Raw genomic sequence first — 13015 nt, forward strand, 5'->3', positions numbered from 1 at the left:
AAGCTGAGAGGAGTTAATGAATAACGGTCCAGATTGCCTTACATGGATAGTTGGTTTTCAAAACATCACAAGTCCACAGAATTGACATTACAAACATTCTGTATTAATGTTTATTTTGATTAGAGACCTATCTGCTCCTGACAGCTTCCCTGTCTTGGATTCTAAGTAGAAATTGAGCATCTTTGGAGTTACTCCAGTTGTAGTGAGACAACCACTAGGTAAGAATTGCCTCTTTTCATCTACAGACAAATTACTGTCCAGAAAAGGACACACTTGTGGTATTGTCGACTGATTATATCTGCCAAGACAGAGTAATCAGCCCTTAATAATTCTGCAGCACTAAGGTCTGTCAGAAGATCCTGGGCCAGAAGGCAGAAGAACAGATGCTCCAACATTTTGAAGTAGAGCGAGTGTCCAGGTGGTCAGAGGTCTCTATAAATTGGCTAAGTTTTAGAAGCTATGCTTTGTGCATCCCATAATTTCAGTTAACTCAGTCATTTTGGATTTCTGGTGGAGTTGAAGACTTATAGTCTCATAGCCAATCCTGGCTATTTACTTGAGAGAAAAGATTTGAGAGGATGGTTTTCAGCTGACGTTCATTCTAAAGTCAGGAAAAATGCCAGGTTGAGAACTAAGTCTTTTAGTTAGGAGAGATGACAGAGGTTCTGTTTAGTCAACAAAATGATGGACTGGGTATTAGTTCTATCTTGTACCATACTGACACAAATTGGTATAGTTATGCTCTAATTGTATTTGAAAGGTTTTTTTTAAATTTTAACAGAACGGGTGATATGTAGGAAGAGCTAAGGTGGGAGGAGTAAGGTGAGGAAGAGGAGTAAGTAGAGGAAGTGGAGAAGAAAGAGGAGGAGCTAGGAGAGGGAGAAAGACCGAATGAGAGAGGGGGACATGGGGGCTGATGTTCGCTTGTCCGTAGCAGTCAAAGGTAGTTGGTATATCTAGGTTGGGTATTGGGTTACACGTCTGATTGTAAGAACATCATGTTATTGATCATTACTAAATATATAAGCCTTTGGATAATCTAAGCATTAGAGTCACATTTGTACCCAGCCCACGTGGTTGGCAGGATGGTCTGCCCTGCAGAAACAGTGTGGAAGATTGGCAGAGCCGTCTCCCATGCTGGAGTCTCGAGGGTGGCAGGGCTGATGTTTCTGGTTGGCTGTTTCTAGTTGTGGTGTGCACCTCTGGCCACACACCATGGCAGCTGAGCTAGGCAGAGCTGACACAGCTTAGATAGACACTGGCAGCTGCTTTTTAAATAATTACACAACAGGCCTATGTGGTTAATTCATGTGACTATTAATGTAGCCATTTTTACAGTGTGATGTTTGCAAATCCAGGAACATGTAATATACTTATCTCCTGCAATGTCTTCTTTGTGTAAGTTTAAAAAAAAATTTTATGTGTACAGGTCTTTCACCTCCTCTGGTAATATTGCTTCTGTATTTTTTGTTTCTGCAGACTATAATAAATAGTACTGATGACATTTTTTTCCTAATTACATTCTCAGCAAGTCAGTTGTTGGTGTAATATAAAGGCTAATGATTCCTATATACTGTTTTAAACTGCCATTTTACTGAAATTAATTTCATGAGATCTCTGTGTGTGCTGTTGAACCTTTTAAGTATAAGGTTAGGTCATCTTCAAAGAGGGATAATCTAACTTCCTCCTTCCCCATTTTTACCCTTTTGCTAGTTTTTATTCTCTTATTTCTTTTTTGTTTGTTTCATTTATTGCATTAGAAGTAGTTTTTCTTAATCATTTATTTATTTATTTATTTATTTAATGATTATCTGACCCAATTCTTGCATTACAGTATAGATAAGGAATCCTTACCTCATGCCAAATTTTACAGGACTTGTTTTCAGTTTCTCCTTCTTATACTGAGGATTGACTGTGTGTTTGTCATACACAGCCCTTACCCTGGAAAAAGATTCTCGATCCATTCCTACATTCCTTGTAATTTATTCTACAGGTATTGTGAAGTTTCACAACTGCCTTTTCTGCAGTTATAAAGAATTGTGTGAATTCTTTGTTTGTCTCTGTCAGTGTGGCTTATTACAAGATTTGTGCAAGTAGAGCAAAGCTTTTGTCATAAACATGAAACAGGTCAGTTATAAAGTATTATCTAAGGAGGAATTCAGTTGAAGTTCTTGAAATTTTTTATGTGCATTAGGGAAATTATTCTGCAGTCATTGGGTAGTATGTTTGTTGGTTTGTTGCAATTTTGGTTTTTTTTTTTTTAAATATATTTCTTCTCTCATCCCAACCTCAACTACTCTTTCTACTTCCCCCACCTCCCATCTCCCTGAGACCCATCTGTCCCCCAGTATCTCCTTAGAAAAGAGCAGGCCTTTCAGGACATCAATTTAATACTTAACAAGATTCAGGTATACATCCTTAAATCCAGGGTGGACTAGGACAAATTGGTACCATGACTTGGAAAAAGATGAGAGACACCCCACCCAGACTGTCAGGAGCTCCACAAACATAAAGCCAACAACCATACGGCTCCACATGATGACCCATGATGGCTCCACAATTCCCACTTTAGTCTCTGTGAGCCACCTTGAGCCCTGCTTAAATGATTCCACAGGGTCTTATAATGTCCTCGAGCCCTCTCATTCCCAGAATTCCTTATACTGCCCTTTGACAGGATTCCCCAATCATCAAGAAAAAGACCTGATGAAGACTCCCATGGTTCTCTGACTAATGTTCAACTGTGGGTTGGTGTCTCCATTCCCAACCATCATTCAGAAGATGTCACTCTAATGATGATTAGACTAGGCACCTATCAACTAGGATAGCTATGATGGTTCAAGTAGGAATGACCCCTATAGACTCATGTATTCAAATGCTTGTCCCATAAGGAATGGCACTATTAGGAAGTGTGGCCTTTTAGAGTAGGTGTGGCTTTCTTGCAGGATATTTGTCATTGGGTGGGGGGACCTAAGTGTTGAGTTCTATACTCAAGCTATACCCAGTAGTGAAAACAGACTGTTGTTTTGAAAACAAAAATTTCAGCAGTCAGTTTTACGAATGACTATTCAGTAGCCAGACCCCTTGGTGGCAGCCTGCTGGTTCAGACAGGCAGAGAATGGACCCAGCTGACCTTCCTACTCCACTGACGTCCCAGATAGAAAACGCTTTTTCTCTCTCCATGCTATCTTAAATACACTTCTCTTCAACATCCTTCCTTTCTGTTTACTTATGTTGACTCTTCATCAGCTTGTTGCTTGCTCTGCCTCTTTACCTACGGTTGAATTTATTTGGCTCTTGAGTTAAAAGTGTGTGCCAGGGCTGAGTCATACTACAAGAAGTTTTTTCTAGCTTACATTTTTGGAGCTCAAAATGTGATCAAATATCCTGCAACTTTCCCGCTTTTTGTTTAAATAAAAGACTCTTGTGCTAACATAAATAAACAACATGTTATATGGTAAGAATTACATTCACACTGTCTGTGGGGAGCCGATAGAAGGCGGCTATCAATCATCCTTGTAGCCATCTTGAGCCATATACCCTGAAAAGAGACTTGATTACATTAGCCTACAACAGCTGAGCACACTCTGATAACATCTTGCTTTAGATACCCAGGATTTTCCCTTGGGTGTGTGAGACTTAAAGGTGTGTGACTTAAGGGTGTGACTTAGAGATCAGATTTAGAGATAAAACCTAAGGGCATGATTAAAGGCATGACTTAGAGGCGTGGCTTAGAAGTGAGACATATAAAAGGTGAGAGGCAGACAGGAGGGTTCAGAATAATTTGGAGTATCAGAGAGAATCAGACTTCAGAGAGACACTAGGAACAGAGAATCAGACAACAGATTATTAGGCACTTGGGAGTACAACTTGGAACTAAGAATTAGGTTAGAGAGTACAACTTGGAGTAGGAATTAGGCATTGAGGAAGAAGACACTTGAACTAGACAACTTGGAAGAAGATTATTACGTATTAGGCACTTGGAACTTGGAGGCACTAGGGACTAGGATCTAGGGACTAGGAACTCAAGACTTGGGACTTGGACTAGGAAGAGAGACTGAAGAATAAACGGGATTGAATCACACTCTGGTCTCCATTCTTCAAGTCCGTCCTCACTCTCTCTTGCTGAACCCTGACCTACAGACCAGAGCAGCTTGGGGCAATGCTGGCTCTAACAGTTTAGTCCCCAAGGCTTTTGGCAGTGTGGGTTCAAACATTGACAGAGCGGCCCAGAACATTTTGGCCCCCAAACGTGGGATAGTACAGTTCTCAACATTTCTGGCCCCCAAGCATGGGACAGCTCGGGCCGCAACATTTTTGGCGCCCAACGTAGGGCACCTCAGACCGCAACAACTGTCCAGTCCATTTCTATTTGGTTACTTTGGAGAAAGTGTTTTATATATTCTGTCTTCTTGAATCCAAAGTTCTGTATTGTTGCATGTAGTTTTATGCTCTACCCACATTTACTCAGGGAGTTGACCATGCTATCAGCCAGGCTTCCCTTGAATCCTTGGACAACACACACACACACACACATGCACACACACTCAGTTTTTTTCCTTATGATAAATACACTGTACTTAAATCACTTTCTATCATAACTTGGATTTATCAACCTAAAACTATATTTTTAGATCTTAAAGTATTTTCTTAAATTCTAAACGAAGTAATCTTAACTGAGACTACAACTATCTGGTCTTCTACCACATCAGAGACCTGAGAAGGAAAAATATTTCCTGAATAAACAGGAAGTGTACTGTAAACAGCTTCCAAAATTCTAGAACGTTTAGGAACTGCTGGTCACCTGATAGTTACCCAAGATTCCTCTACAATGTTGGCACATTTATATCTTCATTTATTGGCCCATAATATGTGACAGATTTTTCTGTAAAACAACAAATAGGAGTGACTTCTCTACCTTGTCCTGGCAGTTGGGCATTTGACTTTGTTTGTGACCTGCTTTTGCACAGCTTGGAGGGAACATGGTTATTAAATGAGGCAATGGCAGTTTCTTGGCCAAGTGACAGTTTGCCACATTTGCAGTAAATTCTATAAGGATGTTTTTTAATGCTCATCATCTTCTTTGAAGTAGTACGGAGGTGCTGCCATACTGCTAAACTGACATTTCTCATTGTCACTAAAGCATTTTAAATGCCATATTCGGCAGATTTCTTATGTTCCTGAAGACCATCTAACATTCTCAGTGTCATGAGCCATCTAGAATAGGCTAAAGGCTAGCAGGTGACTTTCCTGAAGGTGGCCCACAGTTTTTGCATGATCTGTGATAGGTGAGCTCTATGAGAAAGGTTCCAATGAGACTTTGTCTCAGGATTGTTTCCTGGAGCTGATATGCCTTTCCTCTCATTATTAAATTAATATAATAATCCCTGGACATTAGCCAAATTTTCTACAAACCAACCAAAGACAAACTTTCAAAAATTAATCCTGTTTATATGAATTAATGATTTTATATAATTTCTGATTTGGTTCAATAATCATAGAAAGAAAGTTTTAAGAGATGGTTTTTGTTGTGGATAGCTCTGGTCTTGTATTTTGATGCTAATTCCACTTTCCCAGGAGGGGCTACCTAGGAGGAGTGAATTAGTATACAGGTGACTTCTTGTGAACCTTCTGCCCACCTTAATTTGTAAAATAAAGCCTAGAACCAGGGGTTGGGCAGTAGAAGGGGACTTGGATCAGAAAAGTTTGGAGGAAAGGGAGAGAGAGGAGGACCAGGAAGAGAAAAGGAGAGGAGGAGAGAGTATTTTTCTAATACTTCATGCAACAGGTTTTAGTTGTTTTGCTAGAAAGATATAATAAAGTTAGACTCAAGAATAGAATGTACCCACTCCTCATAATAGTAAGTAAATGCTGCATAATTAGGAATCAAATGAACTTTCACAGTTACACTAAAAAGAAAAATTTGCTTGGGTAAATTTTTGTTCAAGGAAAATCATTCAAGTGCAAGAATAAAACCACAGGTATGCTGTTGCATGTAATAATTAAAAATCAATCCATGCTATTGCCAGCTACTCTCCAACTGTGATGGTCTCCCCATGCCCATCACTATCCCCATGGGCTTGCCACCAAACCTGCTCACATTCCCAGTCGTCCACCCCCTGTGGCTAGCTGTCACAAATCTCATAACCCAGTAAATCAAAACTCTAGAGGCTTGTAAATTATCAGTCAGATTTATAACAGTAAATTCCTAACCCACCAAATGTACACACAATGGATTCAGAACCAATTGATATTGATAAAAGCTGCCCACCTAGACTGAACAAATTGCCCTATTATATTCTATGGTTTTCTATGATATTCATAGCTACCTCTGACTATTTCAAGCTACTCGAATCTGGTTCGTCCTCTTTCTCCATCTTCTCTGTTCTTCCCCTTCTCTGTCCTTCTCCTCTCTGTCACCTGTCCTCCTTTTCTGAAATTATTAGCCCCACCTTCCTATTTCATTATCCAATTACAGACTCTAGCCTTATATTTTACCTGCCCTCACCTGCATATGGACATCAGTCCACAATGTGCTCTATCAAAAGCCAAGGCCATACGAAACTGTTGTTTTGAACTTATAATGAGCATATAGAATGAAGTACTGCTTTAAACTTGTTATTGATAGTGTTCTGTGACTTCCGTTTTGTATAACATTTAATTTACAAGGTAATTAACTAAAGAAATTTTGTCTAAGAAGGTATAAAATGGCCAAAGAAAAGTAAAAGTTAGTAGCTTGAGAGTAGGAGCTCTGCCTCACCCATCCACTTAAATGTGATGTAGCCATTTTCTGTTTCATCCAATGTGTATGTTTTCTGTGGGAGTGACACTTTTCTCTCTGATTCATAAAGAGGCAATTAGCCTGTCCTTTAGAGCTCCTGAGCCCCATCTGTTGAGTTCTTTGTTGTTTTGGAGGTTATCTTCTTGAGTTCTTTATATATTTTGGATATTGTATGTAGGGTTAGTGAAGATTTTTTCCCAGTCTGTAGTTTTCTGAATTCTCCTAGTGACACTGTCCTTTACCTTACAGAAAGCTTTTCAGTTTCCTGAGAAATCATTTGTCAATTGTTGATCTTAGAGCCTGAGCCATTAACATTCCATTCAGGAAATTTCTTTGTACCAATGAGTTTGAAGTTCTTTCCCACTTTCTCTTCTATTAGATTCAATGTATCTGGTTTTATGTTGAGGTCCTTGATCCACATGGACTTCAGATTTGTGCAGGGTCATAAATATGGATCTATTTTCATTCTTTTACATTCAGACCACCAGTTAAACTAGCACCATTTATTGAAGATGCTTTCTTTCTTTTTTTATTGTATGCTTTTGGCTTCTTTGTCAAAAATCAATTATCTATATGTGTGTGGGTTCATTTCTGAGTTTTTGATTTTATTGCATTCATCAATCTATCTGTCTCTGTACAAAAACCACACACTTTTTAATCACAGTTTTTCTGTGGTACAGCTTTAGGTCAGGGATTGTAATTATTCCTGAAGTTATTTTATTGTTCAGGATTGTTTTGGCTATCCTTGGTTTTTGTTTTTTTCATATGGAATTGAAAGGTGCTCTTTCAAGGTCTGTAAAAAATGTGTTGGAATTTTGATGGGGATTGCTTTGAATCTGTAGATTGCTTTTGATAAAATGGTCGTATTCACCTTGTTAATCCTTGTTATCCATGAGCATGGGAGATCTTTACATCTTCTGAGATCTTCAATTTCCTTATTCAGGGACTGGAAGTTCTTGTCATGCAGAACTTTCACTTGCTTGATTAGATTTATATCAAGATGTTTTTATATTATTTGTAGGTATTCTGAAGAAGGTTGTATCCCTAATTTCTCTCTCAGCCTATTTATCATTTGTATAAAGAAAGGCTACTGATTTCTTTGTGTAAATTTTATATACAGCCACTTTGCTGGAGTTTTTTCCAGCTCTAGGACTTTTCTGGTAGAATATTTGGGGTTGCTAATGTATACCACCATATCATCTGCAAATAACGATACCTTGACTTCTTCCTTTCCAATTTGTATCCCTTTGATCTCCTTTTGTTGTCTTTTGGCTCTAACTAGGACTTCAAGGGCTTCTATTTAATAGCTACTGAGAGAGTGTTCAGTCTTGTCTTGTACCTGATTTTAGTGGGATTGCTTCAAGTTTTTTTCCATTTAATTTGATGTTGGGTAGTGGTTTGCTGTATGTTGCTTTTATTACATTTAGGTTATGTGCCTCAAATTCTTGCTCTCTCCAAGGCTTTTAAAGTGAAGGATTGTTGGATCATATCAAAGGCTTTTTTAGCATCTAATGAGATGATCATGTGATTTTTTTTTTTACTCTCCTTTGGGTTTGTTTATATTAAAATTCTTTGAATTTGTGCATTACATTGATGGATTATCATATACTGAACCATCCCTTAAAGCTTATTTGATCATGGTGAAAGTTTCTGTTGTATTCTTGGATTCAGTCTGTGAGGATTTTGTTGGATGTTTTTGCGTCAATGATCATAAATACAATTGGTCTTAAGTTCTCTTTCCTTGTTGAGTCAGGTTACTGTGGCCTCATAGAATGATTTAGGAGTGTTCCTTCTGTTTCTATTGTTTAGAATAGTTTGAGAAGTATTTGGTATTAGCTCTTCTTTGACAGACTGGTAGAATTCTGCACTAAAACCATCTGGCCCTTGGCTTTGTGTGTGTGTGTGTGTGTGTGTGTGTGTGTGTGTGTGTGTGTGTGTGTAAGAGAGAGAGAGAGTGTGTGTGTTTTTATATGACTGCTTCTATTTCTAACAGGTATTGGGATTGTTTAGATAGTTTACCTGATCTTGATTTAACTTTGATATATGGAAGGTATGACTGCTTCTATTTCTAACAGGTATTGGGATTGTTTAGATAGTTTACCTGATCTTGATTTAACTTTGATATATGGAAGGTATCTGTCTAAAAAATTATCCATTTTGTCTATATTTTCCAGTTTTGTTGTGTTTAGGCATTTATAGTAAGATCTGATGGCTTATTGAAGTTCCTCAATTCCATGTCTTTCTTTTCATTTAATTCTATTAATTTGGATACTGTCTGTGTGTCTTTTAATTAGTTTGACTAAGCATTTGTCTATCCTGTTGATTTTCTCAGAGAACCAGCTCCTGGTCTTGTTGATTTCTTGTATCATTTTTTTTTTTGTTTCTAACTGGTTGATTTAGGCCCTGAGTTTACCTATTTTCTGCCATCTACTCCTCTTGGGTATGTTTGCTTCTTTTTGTTCTAGAGCTTTCAGGTGTGCTGTTGCTAATATAGGATCTCTCCAATTTCTTTATGAAGGGACTTAGTGCTATGAATTTTTCTACTAATACTGCTTTCCCAAATTAACACTGTGTCCCATGAGATTGGGTATGCTATGTCTTCATGTTCATTGAATTCTAGAAAGTCTTTAAATTTTTTTATGTATTTCTTTCCTGACATACTTCCCTGTGAGTATGTGTCCTTTCTGTTGTTTTTGTTGTTTCTGTTGTTGAAGTCCACAGTCTTAGTCTTTGGTAATTTGGTAGAATGCAAAGGGTTATTTCAATCTTCTTGTATCTGTTGTGGCTTCTTCAGTTTTGGAGAAGGTTCTGTGAGGTTCTGAAAAGGAGATGTACTTTTTGTTTTGGGGTGAAATGTTCTATAGTTATCCGTTAAATACATTTGGTTCATAACTTTTGTTAGTTTAATTGTATCTCTGTTTAGTTGCTGTTTTGATGACCTGTCTATTGATGAGAGATGCTGAAGTCTCCCATGATCATTGTGTGGGGTCAGTGTGTTTTGAGCGTTAGTAAAGTTTCTTTTACAAAAGTTGTGCCCCCGTGTTTGTGGCATCAATGTTCAGAATTGAGACTTCCCCTTGGTGGACTTCTTTTTTCTTTGATGAGTATGAAGTGTTCTTCCTCATCTCTTTTGATTACATTTTTTTCAAAGTCCATTTTTTTAGACATCAGAATTGCTACTAGAGTTTGTTTCCTGGAACTGTTTACTAGGAAAAAAATTTCCCAGCCCTGTACTCTGAGGTAGTGTCTATCCTTGTTGCTAAAGTATATTTCTTGTATGCAGGAGAAAAATGAATCCTGTTTATTTATCTATCTTTTAGCTTGTTTCATTTTATTGTGGAATTGAGTTCATTGATGTTAGGAAATATTGACCAATGGTTGTTATTTTCTGTTATTTTGTTGGAGGTGTTCTTTCTGTGTGTGTGCTTCTCTGCTTTTGGGGTTGTTTTAAGATGAGTATTAATTTCCTGTGTTTTCTTGTGTGCAGTTATCCTTCTTGTGTCAGAGTTTTCCTTCTGTTATCCTCTGTAGAGCTGGAATAGTAAAAAAAAAAATATATTATTAAATTTGACTTTGTCATGGAATATCTTGGTTTCCCCATATATGGTGATTGAGAGTTTTCTGGGTATAGTAGTCTGGTCTGGGTTCTGTGGTCCCTTAGGGTCTGTAAGACATCTGTCCAGGATCTTCTGGATGTTAGAGTCTCTGTTGAGAAGGCCATTCTATCTTTCTGTGAGGTCATCTTACTTCAGGATGGTAGGGTACAAGGTAAGACCAGTGGATTCCATGATTATGGGCCCAATATGGCACTTCTTTAGCTGTGAAATGAGTTTCTTGGTCAGAAAACATACTATGCAGAATACCATGACAATGGATATGTCACTTTGTAAGTTCATGAATCATGGTTTGGGCAGAAGCATCATGTATAGGAAAAGCAAATCCATAACCAGAATAAGTAGCTATTCCAGAAAGACCAAAACGTTTTTTCCCCCCATGGACAAAGCTGTCCAGTGTATTGCTGGCTGGTCACCTTGGTGAATGCTGCTACATCTGGGACTCAGTGTTGGTCTCTGGTGTTGGCAGATGTGGCATCCAGCAGGAGCTGTAGCCTGGTCAGCCTTGGTGAGTGGATGTACATGTTTTTGAGCCCAAGCTAAACCCATCCTGCCAAGATGACCACTTTGTTCATGTGCCCATCAGACAATGAAACGGATGGCTGGGGACAGAGGCTGAGTGTCCAAAAACAAATGGGTCATCTTATCCATTTAATTATTAAACTTCTCCTTTGCTGAAGTCACTTTTTGATGAGCATTTACATATGACACAAATATCTTCTCATCTTCTGCCCACTTGGAGAGATCTATCCACAGATACTTCTTCCCAGATCTCTTTCACTAACTTTCCAATTTTGATCTTTGCAGGTCCCCAATTATTCAGTCAATCCATTAGCTACAGTCCATGAGTCAGTGAACAACAATACATTTCTGGTCATGTCTTCTTCCAAAAACAAAACAAAACCCCAAACTTCCACCCACTGTGAGTATTTCCCTTCTCCTGTATTTTTCAGGGTTGTGCCAGAAAGGAATTGTAATGCTGCAGCTATCCACTTCTGGGTGGTGCCTGCCAAATGTGGTCATAGTCTTTTCTTCTTCAGTCAACCAATCTTGTGGAACACCCCATGAGCCTAGAGGTGCATGTTTGGCCACAGACAGAATTTAACAGAAGGAGAAATAATTCAGGCAACTTCTTCATATAACTTCCTGGTGCTTTTTTACCTTCTTGGGCCCAATCACATATATACTACTTGCATTTGATAATACATTGCATGCCCTACTTTATGACTTAGTGGCTCTGATAACATCCAGCTCATGAGGGGCAGTTCAGGTCACATGGAAACTTGGTGTCCTAAAGTCAAATGTGGAGTTTCACTAAGGTCCAAGAGCAGTCAGGAGCTGTCTTTCAAAGGGAGAATAGTTATATGTAAATGATGGTAAATCCTTGCTCCAAAAGCCCATAAGTCTTTTCTGTGATTCACCTATAGTGGCCTGCCAAAGGCTCCAAACAGCATCTATATCTGCCACTGACACCTCAAGTATCATTGGGTTTGCTGGATCATATGGTCTAAGCGCTAGTGGGCCTACACAGCAGCCTGGACTTGTTGAAGAGCTTTCCTTGGTTCCAGGCCCCACACAGAGCTAGCAGCTTTCCAAGTAACCTGGTATATGGTCCTAAGTAACCTATCCAGGTGAGGAAAGTGCTGTCTCCAGAGTCCAAATGGATGCACTAAGCATTGTGCTTCTTTCTTGGTGGTGGGAGAGGCCAGGTGCAATTACTTATTCTTCACATTAGAAGAAATATTTCAACATGACCCAGTAGACTCCTTGGAATTTCCCTGAGATAAGAAGTCTTGAATTTCATTGAATGTATTTCCCAATCAGTGATATGTGTGTGTGTTGCCAATGAGTCCAGAGTAGTTGCTACCTCCTGTTCACTTGGTCATGACACAGAGCAGGAGAGTTAATTTGTCTTTGAGGAAAATCTATAAAGGTATATTTCTGGCCTTGCCAACTAAAAGCAAACTGCTTCTGGGGGTCCTCATGGACAAACACTAAGAAAAGGGATTTCATTTGCAACATCAATAGCTGCAAACCATGTATCAGGAGATGTGGTGATTTACTCAATTAAGGATATCACTACTTCTGGTACAGGAGCTGCAATAGGAGTTACTACCTGATTTTATATTCAATAGCCAACTGTCATTCTTCATGATCCATCTGTCTTTTGCATTGGCCAGACAGGAGAGTTAAAGGGAGATGTCATGGGACCTGCCACACCTGCTTTCTTTAAGTCCTTGATGGTGGTACTGATTTATGCAACTCATCTAGGGATACAATATTGTTTTTGATTCACTATTTTCTTTGACAACTCTAAAGGCTTCTGTTTAGCCTTTCCAACTTTAATAGTCCTTACTGCACATGACAGGGAATAAATCTGAGACACTGTCCAGCTTCTATGTATATCTATCCCAGTTATTCAATCTGGAACTGGGAAAATAACCACAGGATGAGTTCAGGGGGCCACAGGACCTACTGTGAGTCTGACTTCAGCCAGAACTGCATTTATTACCTGGCCTCTAAAAGCTTCCACTTTATCTCATGGGCCACAAGGTTTCATGTAGTCTTCAAGAATCAGCATCAATTCAGAAAATGTATCCAATAAATCGTGGAAAATCTGCTT

Source organism: Arvicanthis niloticus, chromosome 19 (genome assembly GCF_011762505.2).
Source record: "Arvicanthis niloticus isolate mArvNil1 chromosome 19, mArvNil1.pat.X, whole genome shotgun sequence".
NCBI classification, from domain to species: Eukaryota; Metazoa; Chordata; class Mammalia; order Rodentia; family Muridae; genus Arvicanthis; species Arvicanthis niloticus.